Here is a 12,026-nt window from a genome sequence, read left to right on the forward strand (position 1 = left end):
CGTCGTTAACTTCGCAATATCTTAAGCAGCGAATGCTGCCTAACGACGGCCCATTCCGCTAAACGGCCTCGGTGAGCTCGAGGCCTCGTCTTTTTACCCTTAGTCTGAGTTACGGCAAGTATCTCCAGTGTCCATTAAAGTCGACGCAGCGTCGTCCTCTCGCACCGTATGAGGCTCCGCCATGTTTTAATTATCTCGCGCTAAACAACCTCATTCCATTTCGTTTTCGCTGCACAGTAAGATCTCCAAGAGTGTGGAGTTGCCTTGGAAATATACTGCGCACGCGCAAGTGCGCAGTGGTACGTAGGTTCGAGAAAGGTATAACGTTAAAGGGTGTTTAACGGCGCCAGAGAATACAAATGACAAGGAAGGAGACCCAAGACGATCACAAGGCGCTTTAGATTCGAATGGCGCGAGGCATATTACAGAGAGGGGTGTCGGGTGTCATTTTATTGATATCGTCACGCACCTATGTTCCTCTGTTGATTTAGAAATCTCAAAGGAAACACGAGAGAGAGAGAGAGAGAGAGATTCTTTATGGTCACTAAGGTATACCACACGTGTGCAAGCCATCAGGCCGTAAAGTCAAGTACAAAAAGAAGAGAACGAAAAAAAATTAATTTTCTGGTCCGGCCCGTGCATGTGGCTTTAGCTATTTAGTCTGAAATAGTACTTCCGCTTCTGTCTGGTCTGGAGAAGTTTAGTTATCTTCACGTTCCTGTCAAGTTATGCGTTATTTTTGTTTGTCTTTTTCTTCTTTCTTCTTTTTTTATTTTCGTTCTGTTGGTTGCAATGAACTGCGACGTTGCGTCGTCTTTTTCAGGTGGAGTGAAACGGAGGTGCCCCTTAATTGAATCTGAGCTTGTATGCTTACTTTTTAGATATTCTTCGTCTTGGTGCATGGAACTTTCTATATAAAGGTAGAACGTTCCTCGCCGTTAATCACTAATTTGCGCTTATGTTTTATCAGCATCAGTGCAAGCAGTGTGGCATTTGCGACGCTAAGCGAGAGAGAGAGAGAGAAAAAAAAGGGCTTTTCATCATTAAAAGCGGTCGATAATCATTGCAAATTCTCCCGACCCCATAACATTTCCTTTTGTATTTTCGTGGTGGCCTTCAACAATATTTCCTTTCTTTAGTTTTATATTCGCGCTCATATTGCTTCATTGGCTTGAACAGTTTAGTTTGCCTTACTAGCAGACCTTTCAGAAACGCTACTGATTACCACTTCGCCTTGTTTCATTTTATTATTATTATTATTACTTTTTTTAGGCAAATATCGAGCCTCGGTAACTTTCACTCTAACGCAGCCACCGTGAACGGGAATGACGTTTACCCTGTTTGTATGTCATTAGCATATTTCTGTTTGTTTCGAGAGTCTGGTTGTAATCGACATAGGTAGAGAACTCAGTTTGTGGAAAATTTCATTCCCTGGGAACTTCTGATTGAGGAATGTGAGTTTCGACCAATCCCGTGTGTATTTAGACACCCCTCAGCGGGAGGCCCAGTTGCTTGGATTGCAGACCGCGATGGCCGCATTTTAACGCGATAGCGTTAAGGAGCTCGTGTCGCAGAAAAGCCGGTGTCGTCGGCGTCGGTGTCGGCGTTTGCGGCGTTGACCGTCAGCGATAAATCACGGCAGGCGCTTCATAAATAAAAAGCAACTTCCAAGATTGGCCCGGTGGGAATCGAACCAGGGTCTCCGGAGTGTAAGACGGAGACGCTACCACGAGTTCGATGCTTCCAAGCGGTGCAAATGCGCCTCTAGTGAATGCGGTGTTGCCTTCGAAACGAGCCGTGGAAAGTTATACTGCGGTGTATATCGGTAATTATGAACATGTAACGTACAGAAGTCACAATTACACGAGTTGCGAAGTGCGTTTCCGCTGCATTTCTTCTGCGCTTTCCGCACACGCAGAGCCATCTTGCGGCAAACACAGAAGACCCCCTCCTCTCAATGTACGGCGCTGCCCCGACAGGAGGCGCGCCGCGCGCGCATTGGGACCGCTGCCAGGCGCGTCGCAGGACTCCCTCTCCCCTGACGACGCTTCGCCGTGCTCCCGGTTGCAGCATCAAGCGCCGTTCCTTTCTTTAGATTACTATCTATCTCTCTGCCCGTGCCGATCACGACGTTTGGCTGGCGTAGATCGTTCCCCCTCCGAGACACCGAGTTCTTTGGTTCGTTCCGTTCGCTCAGGCGCACGTTTCGTTGCCGCACCGAACGCTGCGTTGCTCGACGCTCACCGCGTGATAGGTGGGCGCTAAGTCCGATGCGGGGCGCATCGTAAGTGATCGCTGTGCCGTAGCGCATTGTCCTATACCCCTTGGCGGGTCGACGGGAACGCTGTCACGTCCCACTCTTGAAGGCGAAGCTTAAGCGTCCTCCAATTTTTGCAATGCAATGTGTACTTTAAAACATATAGAAGGACGTTAAGGAAACCCGAGTGGTCAAAGTGAAAAGCCCCTCCTCATTCGGGCGTCCTTCATAACAAATGTGTTGTTTTAAGACGCTCGACTCGTCGACGGTTCGATTCGCGGACGTGCTGCAGGAGAGCCTTAGTGAGAAGCGGGATATGGGTTAGTTTTGGGGAGCCAAGCAGTCCTCCAAGGTGGGGAGTTTGGATGAACTGCCTTGAGCGTATACGGGGATTCTCGTACTACGGCGAATGAACGTTGCTGTTTTTGACCAACTAGGTGAGGTCCCAGTCACAAAACTGTTAGAAATACTCCATACTCATGTTTCCTTTTTTGCTTGTGCTTTTCTTTCTTATTTAAGGACGTAGCGTCGTATAGTTGTAGTCATAGAATAAAACGACATGGGCATATATTTGTGACATTGCTGCGATAATAGACGCCTGTGCTCACGCTTAGAAATCGACGATGGTCATCGTTGGAACTGGCACGCGTGACAATATTGTGCTACGTGACATCATACTGGTAAAGACAGAATAAACACTTTTGTTTGTCCGCTGTCGCTACTGTAATAACATCGCTTGCAGGTAAGTGATAGAAATCAACAATAAAAGCATAATTATTTGCCTACATCATGCATGTGCCTCGAGGTTCGTTCAGGCACTCCTTGCTTCCGTACGAAAAAGAAAAAAAAAGGTTGATTGTTGCTCGTTTATTTAATAATTGCTGACGAGTCTGACCAACTTCAACTGGAGCACTCTCTAAGCGTGTCGTGTGTTTTAACTAAGAAACTGTAGTTTGCATACCGTTGCGCTGGCTTAAACTTGATTATTCGTATCGTCAAAAAGCTGTCTGTAGTATAGGCTAAATCTGGCTCAGCAGCTCGTTCGAACGCGTCTAGTTTCGTCGAGGAAAACAAAGGCGCGAAACTATTGCACCCGGAGACATCGAACTATGGACGCCTCTGTCGCGACTGTCCAGACTCCAAGGTATACACGAAGCGCCGTGCCATCAATAACGGGATTTCCGTCTCTTTCCGCTCGTTGCCCTATAGACACTACTTTCTTTTGCTGTTCTTTCCTCTCTTGAGAATGAGAGGATTGTCTTCTGTTTGGCTGTCTATGCAGACACTGTCTGGTTAGCCGTTTCCTCATATAGTCTTCCTTGCTCGTCTGCACAACAGCTCCGACGTCGCAGCAATTCACTGGTGCCACGGTGTGATGCTCTTACAAAGCGTCGTGCTATACTGGGTGCAATGTACAGTAACGGCGTAAACACAACTGACTGAACTGAGAAGGAAGGAAGTCTCGTGCGTTGAAAGGAATAAAATAAAAATAAAGAAAGGCAGGGAGGTTAACCAGACGCGTTGAAAGGCTTTCGTGTGTTCTATGGTTTGGGTATTTGTGTTTGCGCTGTGTTTGTGTTTGCTTATTCTCGCTCTAATTTTGCGCATTCTACTGCTTTCATCAGGATATAAACAATTAGCCGGAGCCTGTGCATTAAGTTTACTAATATAATGCTAGTAAATTAGCAGACGAGAAAGAGAAAGTACCCATAACTTCTTGTGGGAAGAAAATATTTAAAGAAAATGGAATGTTTTTGTTAAAACGAAAGCAATCTTCAAAATTTGGTGCAGCAGCGCTGAAATGAAACGAAGTAAGTCGTTATCTCGTTTAAAGCATAAGTCCATCTTCACTAGATTATCATGAACATGATTGAAGCTGTCGGGTCGATATATATAAAGTGGAGTTGCCAATGTCCAATGTTTTTCTTCCTTTTACCCTATGACAAAATTTCCCTGTTGCTGTCAATTTTAACAAGCAATATAACTCGTTTTATTTCGTTATGCGCCAGGTCTCCTGTTGACCGACACAGAGTGTGTGGAATCTGCAAATGCTTCGATTGAACCACACTTACCGAACAGCGACAAACCCAAGAAGGCATTGTCGTGGGGCAGAGTTGAGGGCCTAAAGTACATTTTCAAAGCAACCACTGAAGAAGGTTAGAAAAGGTTAGAATCGTGGACAGTCTGCTGCGCCGCTATATTGCGGAGACCGAACGAAACCGCACGTAGTGCATCGAGATGGCGACTTGCAGGAAGCCGGTTGCCACGATTTCAGAGTGCGAGCGTCGCCGAAATTCTCGCGCGTCGAGGTAACCGGGTGTAAAATCGAGGAGAGGCGAAGACCGAGGAGAGACGCTTTTCTCTGCGCGCCGCTTCACCTTCTGCCTCTGCGTGCGTCTGTACGAGTGCATACGCGCTGTGCCTTGTATGCGTGTTTGTGTGCTGACAGTGACCTTAACAGCCCGGAAACTCGACGCTCTTTCGCGTGTCCCCCCCTACGTTCCTGCCCCGCTGCGCGCGACAGGCGAAGGCGCCGCGCGGCGCATCTTTCGCGCTCGCCTCGTGTTTCAGTTAAATATACGCCCGAGTGCCCGAGACTGAAGAACAAACCAACCGTGTGCGCTTGGGAGAGGGAGCGAAGGAGGAATCCCAGTTTTCGTTTTTTTTTTTTTGAGAGAGAAGAACAAAATTTGGCATAGCGTATGCACGGCGGGCGAACGATGCAGGAAGATGCTGCGAGAGATAAAGCGAGAGGTGGCGACAGAGTACACGAGACGGCGAAAAAGCGCTCGCGATTTGAGCGTTGAAGTCTCTTGCTTGCTTTCAAAACCACCCGGGCGTTTCGTTCTATATATTTACCTCCCCACCCCTTCCCTGTAGGCTACGACGAAGACGCTCCAGCACACGAAAGGTGCATCCAAGCACGAGCCCGTCCTCTCTCTCTGTGCTCCGTGGAGCGCGCTCCCCGCGAAGCGTTCACCCGCGCTCGCTTGACAGCGGCGCCTGGACTCTGGCTGTCTCTCTCTCTTGTTCCTTTCGCTCTTTCAATCTTGCTGCCTTTCCTTCTTCTCGTTTGTTTCTTCATCTTCTCGCTCTCTTTCTCACCCTCTGAAAGCACCGACGCCACGCACGTGGCCGCTGCAGAAGAAGAGAAGCGCTGCGCGTTCTTTCGCGCGTGAGCCGCTTTTGCCACGCGCGCGCGCGCGCTCGCAAGCGCTCGCGGTGGACCAAGCCGCCGCGTATGCAAATTGGGAGACCGACTTCGGCGTCGCAAACCCCTCCTCCCCATCGCGTTGTTCGTGCGGTGCTGTGGCCGGAGGCTGTTGCGGCGGCTTCGCGTGCGTCGTGTTCTCAACTGACCGGCGTGGTTTAGAAGCGTGCGGTCGGGCTTGCCGCCGCAGTCAGCAAGAAAAAAAAAAGAAAGAAACAGCCTTCTTCCGGCGAAGCGAGAGGCACTATCGAAGGAAACGGAAGCCGTTGCCTCTGGCATCATTTGTTTTTCGCCGCCACTTCCGATCGCCTGCTGCTTTGAGGGCCCCGCCGTGAGCGTCGATCGCGTCGGCGCCTGATCGTACACGGAGCGTCCGTTCTTGAACCCGCTCCTCGGCTCGGCGACCTACGGTGAGTGCGCGTTTTCGACAGCGATTTTGTGTTATAAGCCTCTCGTGGAGCTCCTGTTCGTAATGTTTGTGCCTGAGCGCGCGTGGTAGCCGTGTAAGTCAGTAATTACATAAATTGCGAAGCGTTGCTTCGATAATGCGTGCACTAACACAGCCGGCACGAAGATAGGCCCCTGTGGCTGCGAAGTTTATACGCATTGCCTCCTCACTTGTGGCAAGCACAGAAAGTAAGGTGCGCCGTCATTTCACAGCATATGTCTATTCATTGCGCAAATGCATTGCGTACGTACGTTTACCAGCTAAATATTATCATAGCATAGAAGCATGGTAACCTTGTAGAGCAAGGCTTTACATCTAGAACGAATGTTTCTACGTGTTGTGCTCTTCAGATAGTGTTTGTCACCTCCAACTTCGATCATTCTTTTTTAATCGCAGTAGTCCCAACATTTTGTTTCGACATTAACTAGTGTGCCTCAAAAGTATCCGAGTATCTAGTAGACACATCTCGACGGCTATCACCAAACGGATGGAGTGCATTAGTCGCATGGGTGCTTCATTTTCTTGCGGGGATTTTTTTTAAGTGCCTACGTCTAATTATATGCCTAATCTACCGCAGGTGGTTCGTATACCGTAACGTAAGATAATAGTTCTGTATTCGGGGGGTGTGAAATTTTAAATTTTGGCATAATATGACAAGATTGTATGAGGAACATAAATTATGGTTCATGACATGCGGGCCAGGTAGGTCATGAAACAGCCGCCTACGTTTTGGTGCCCTCATGGTCGCTTGGTTAACTTAGTGTGTACCAAAATTGGCATAGTAAGACAAGAGTGTATAATGAACACAAATTATGGGTCATGACAAAAATGTCATGGCATGCGTCCCATGTAGGTCATTAAACAGCCGCCTACGTCTTGGTGCTCTTATGGTCGTTTGGTTAACTTGGTGTGTACCAAAATTGGCATATTAAGACAAGAGTGTATAACGAATACAAATGATAGGTTGTGACAAAAATGTCATGACATGCGTGCCATGTAGGTCATGAAGCAGCCGCCTATGTCTTGGTGCTCTCATGGTCGTTTGGTTAACTTCGTTCTCCGCACACTGCTACCCATGACATCGTTTCCCACATGACGTGGGATCTGCCTGGTTTTTAATAGCAAACATATTATTCAGGCCTACGCACTCTTTCCTAAAGTTATTTTAAAAGTATTAGTTGCATACTTTTGCACTTGAGAGTACCAGACAATGACACTGATAAGTGCACCTGCTTTTAGTTTATAAATACTGCGCACGAAAAAGAAAGAGAATAGAGACAAACGTCCAAATATGCCTCGTCTCGTCTTACTGCAGTCGGCTCACGCGGTATTTAGATGGCCCAGCGTTGTTACATCAGCAGTTTCATTACGGTAGTTCTTTTACTTCAAATTCTAGATGCAGCACCGCTCTTTCTCACTAAGTGAATTTTCTACATTTTGCCTGGAAACGAAATCTGTAGTTATCTAGCTAACGCACCATCTTCCATTTACTGGTTCGTTTTTCCCCTTTTTTTATGCGGCAGTATTAATTGGACATTTGTTATATTTATCCACCGAGTATACTTGCGGCTTCAAAAAACAGTGAGCAAGTTTGTCGTTGACGAGACCTGCACAAAGTGATTGTTTGGCCACAACAGCGAGAGGACATTGAATGCAACATGTACAGATGAACACAAGTCCGGAGCCCCACAGTTTTACACGCTGGCAGGATTCCTGCACGCATTCTGCCAAAGCAAAACTTAAAAAAAAGGAAAACTGACTTTCTTGATTTCGCACCACGCTGGTGCGAGTTGAACTTCAAAAGGACGTCATTTGCATTCGTATGCATAGCTTCCGAGGCAGCTCCGTCGTCACACGATTTAAAAGAAAGCAGCTGCTTCAGAAGGCGTGATTAGGGAAGCGAAAGCTAAGTGCGTCGACCTGGATGTTATTCCGCCACCTTATTTTTATTACAATTACTCCTATGAAATTAAGAGGAGGCTGGCAACCATCAGTGGCGCCGGCTGCTCCTTCTCGCAGCACTTCTGTGAGGGAGACATTAATAGCGCTCGTAACGGGTATCTCTAGTTGAGAAAATAAACGAAGGTCCTGCAGACGCTCGCTAATATATATATATATATATATATATATATATGCCATTCCTCCAGTAAAGGTATGAACAAAAGACGATATGAAATACCTTTACTGGAGGAATGGCATTTTTAATGGCCTTTTACATTATATGGCCGTCATACCTTTTCTGTTTCTGTCAGACAGGGCACTCTTTCACGGTGGCCCAGTTTGCCGAGCTTACGTTACGCGCCAATTGAGGACGAATCACAGCATCCGCAGTTGGCAAGAACATTTAATTCCCAGTATATCGTCAGCCGGAAACATTCTTGGCTTCTACGCAAACGTCAATGCATATTCTTGTCTGGATGAAGCACCCTGTATAAAGACCTTCGCAAGTCAAGTTCAATTTCGACAACATCCTTGAGACGACCTAGCAACGCGCCTCGAGTCGCCTGAGGCAACCATTCACTGGCGTTTGATTCCCCCATATAAACACAGAGGCTACGTAAGTGCGGCCGTATAGTGGGAGTCTCGGGGTTAATTAGTAATTAATAAAAGTGACTCGGGGTTAATTGCGACGTTTCTGGATATCATTAACGTGGAGCCATAACTCAGAATTAACACGGTCATTTCTTGCGTTCCACTCCTATTGAAATGCGGCCACAGTGACCAGTAACCAAACTCTCGACGTTCGCTCTCAACAACAGACCGCCATATCCACTGAGCAGCCCTTGCGGCTATCGAAGGCATCTATGGAAAGGGAAAGAAACACAACGCCGGCGATTGCGGCTTTCCGAGTATGGGAACTGGTCTCGGTGGCTTCGTAAACAACTTGCAAAGTCGGAATGAAAAAAAATAACAAAAATAAAGTGACCGACCTTGGGAAGAAGGCACGAAACGGGAGGCCAGCCTGAGCGCCACCTCTTATCTGGGTGCGAAATGTCGTGGGACGTTGTGTACCTACCTCGAGTTTTCATCTGCGAGGGGGACATGCATAGCGCGCATCGGGCTGAGCGCGGTCGTAAATAAACGAAGACGAGTCGGACGCCGCTCCCCACCCCCTTCCCCGTTTTGTTTTTGTTTTTGCTTTTCTTGCGCAACGAAAATGAGAGTATATAGAAAAATAAAAACGACGTACGAAATGTTGAATTTACTTGCGATAACGGCTTCACTTTATATATGTACCTCGTATACGCGGACCAAGCGAGTCTCACAGGTGTGTTGAACCTTCGCAGCCCACCAAATGCACTTCTCACCTGGAACATTTGAAAACTCAAATGCGGGAGTCGTATTTCCGTTCTCCTCCAGCGAAAGAGAAATGCTTGGGGGGGGGAAGGGGGGGAGGGGGAGGGGGGTATATATAGAAAGCGTCTCAAGCGAGATGGGGGAGAGAACACTTAATCGCTCTCACACACCGGTTTTCCAAAGCGACATTCGGGAGCGGGATGTATGCACCGCCTGGAGATCTTCGAAAAGGTCCTCGCCATGAAGTTTGTCTGGACTCGGATTGTCAATGGGAAAGTGTCCACATATCGCGCTCGTAGTTGTCATCCTGCGGAATCCTATAGGAAATGTTTACTTATCGACGACTCTCGGTGTAACCGAGCTTGGAAAAACAATTGTTTTCGCGTCTCTCTCGGCCCTAACAAACACTGAGTGCTTGCAACGGTGATCGCCGGCAGGAGTTGTTCAACTGAACGGTCAGTGGGAAATGGTTGCGTATCTTGAACTACACTGTAGTGGTAATTGGGAACTAAGGTTCTTTTTCCTTTCCCCCCCCCCTTTTTTTTTTTTGATAGCGCGAGAATGAATCATTAGCAAGTTTGATGCTGTGGTTGTGCTTTCACATACGCCTCCACTACTGTACTAGCGGACAACTTTCTGTGGCAATGAAGTGAAAGCTATGGAGACAAAGCACGTACAAGTGAGAGCGCTTCTGAAAAAGAGTCCCACATTCTCACAGCGCTATGCAAAGCTGGGAAAGAGAACACAGGAACATATTTCCAACAGTAAAATAAGGCAAAAATACCCCACTAAGTGTTCAATTGGCCTTTGTTTCCTAGCTGCTTTTCTCTTCTTTCGCGTTCGGGCGAATGCGAAACCGTCGCATGAGGAAGCTGCGCTGATTCAGTATACCTATGCCGAGAACCGAATAGCACTATCAAACACAGCCAGACGACTTGGCGCATTAGCACGTGTGCAGAAGCTCCGCCCCCGTCGCTTTTCCTGCATTGCAGCAGAAAGTAGCGTGCTAGTATAGCAAGCGTCCCTTTACATGTTGCCACACCAGTAGGTCTAATGAATCTAGTACGTTTTTCTTCTGCCAACTGGCTGTTCGTTTCTGCCTGATTTGTAGACGCAACGTTCAGGCAGGTATGCATAGGGCTAACCAATGTCCAAAAGGAGATTTTGGAAGCAGCATATATACTTCTCGATCTTGAATTTCACTTTTGGAGATAATAAAATATTTGGGTGAAAAAAATGAAAGACTCGCTAGTACGCAGAAGTACTATAATATTGTTAAAAATATAAGGTTCAACATATTTTTAGAAGAAAAAGAAGAAGAAAAAAAGACAAACACACACAAAAAACTCGCTGTATACGTAGGCACATCCTTAGTACTTTGTGCAACTGTCCCTAATCAATTTTGCTGCGCAGCAAAGCGATCGTTTACGTCAGATGTGATTTCACCTATGTTTTACACCCAGTGGGACCTGATTGATGACGACAATCAGCGCGTATGTTTTGACTATAAAATGCAAGAACGTCGCACTAGCGCTCGTAGGTGCTTACATTTCACCTTCGAGTCGATTTGACAACGCAAGGCTAAGTGCAATTTTAGCAGCGACACCTGGACCATGGATTATTACCGGCGATTTCAATGTGCATCATCCGCTATGGGGAAGCTTGAAGATGGATTGTCGAGGAAGACGCGTACTATCCTTCGCGTCGGACCATGAATTCTGCTGCCTAAATTTTTATATCTTATTTTACACAATATACCCCTAAAGGCCCTCACGGCTGAGGGTATTACATAAAAGGGGTGGGGGGTACAGGCAATTGATTATAAATATAAAACACACCACAAATTGATTGAAAAGAAAATTAAGCACACACAATGTGACATTAAAATATAAGTGCCAAATACTGTTAATTCCGAGAAGCACAAAGAAAAACAAAAGAAGCAATAACATGAGCAGGGCAGTAGTAAAAAATTATACCAATTATGCATATTCCAAACAACAACATAAAATGAAATGAAACAACGAGACCTACAATATTATAAATACAAAGTAAAAAGAAACAGTTCGAAACACGAGATGATAATATACGCATCATGTTAAGCAGTAGTTAAGGCAGACAACAAATTGCAAAACTTATCGGGATCAGTGGCTGTAGCAACACGTGGAAGCAGAGCATTCCAGTCAGTTATGGTGCGTGGTATGAAAGAATGTGCGTAGTTAAGTCTACGGCATGGCAAGCGCTGAACTTTAAACGGATGGTCGCGTCGGTCAAAGATGGGAGAAGACAAACGAAAAAAGTCATTATGAAGTGTTGAGTGATTATACAGCTTATGAAAAAGTGACGAACGTGCAGCTTTTCGGCAGTGACATAGTTCTTGCAGGTTTGCGCGTTTCTTTAATAGTGTGATGCTGGTATGACGTGAGTACAATCAGAGTAAATAAAACGAACCGCGTGGTTCTGCAATGATTCAATGTTATTTATTAAAGACTATTGGTGAGGGTCCCAAATAGCCTAATCATATTCAATTTTAGGTCTAATTAGTGTACAGAAGCCCCGTAATCGGTGGTGAGAAGGTGAGTTGATGTTAGTCCCACTTTTCTGCCGGGATTGACATGCAGTGACCCCACGCAATATTCGCGCTTAGCAATTGTGCGGTCATTCCGACTGCCATAGTGGTGGCGTTCGTGCGTGCATTTTTGAATGGCACAGCAAGAAGTAGTGTAATAGACCAACACGATGCTGTGCGCGTTGCAATAACGTTGTTCCTGAGGGGACAGCGCCATTGTTTGAGCAGCCGCGTGCCTATGCCTCTA

The 12,026-nt window shown here is 46.6% G+C and overlaps 1 protein-coding gene across 9 annotated transcripts in view; it reads left to right on the plus strand.

Annotated features, from left to right (window-relative positions):
- LOC135898920 (glycoprotein 3-alpha-L-fucosyltransferase A-like) overlaps nt 1-12,026 on the plus strand; it is a 150,120-nt gene that overhangs the window by 72,117 nt on the left and 65,977 nt on the right. The window contains exon 1 of one of the 9 annotated variants that reach the window (XM_065428182.2): nt 5,687-5,878. The exons of 6 other annotated variants lie outside the window; for them this stretch is intronic. The gene's annotated coding sequence lies outside the window, so the exon portion shown is untranslated. Of the gene's footprint in view, nt 1-5,686; nt 5,879-12,026 lie in introns of those variants that run through there. 2 more of the 9 variants (XM_065428179.2, XM_065428176.2) reach the window with 2 other exon arrangements.

This window comes from Dermacentor albipictus, chromosome 3 (assembly GCF_038994185.2).
Source record: "Dermacentor albipictus isolate Rhodes 1998 colony chromosome 3, USDA_Dalb.pri_finalv2, whole genome shotgun sequence".
Taxonomy (NCBI): Eukaryota; Metazoa; Arthropoda; class Arachnida; order Ixodida; family Ixodidae; genus Dermacentor; species Dermacentor albipictus.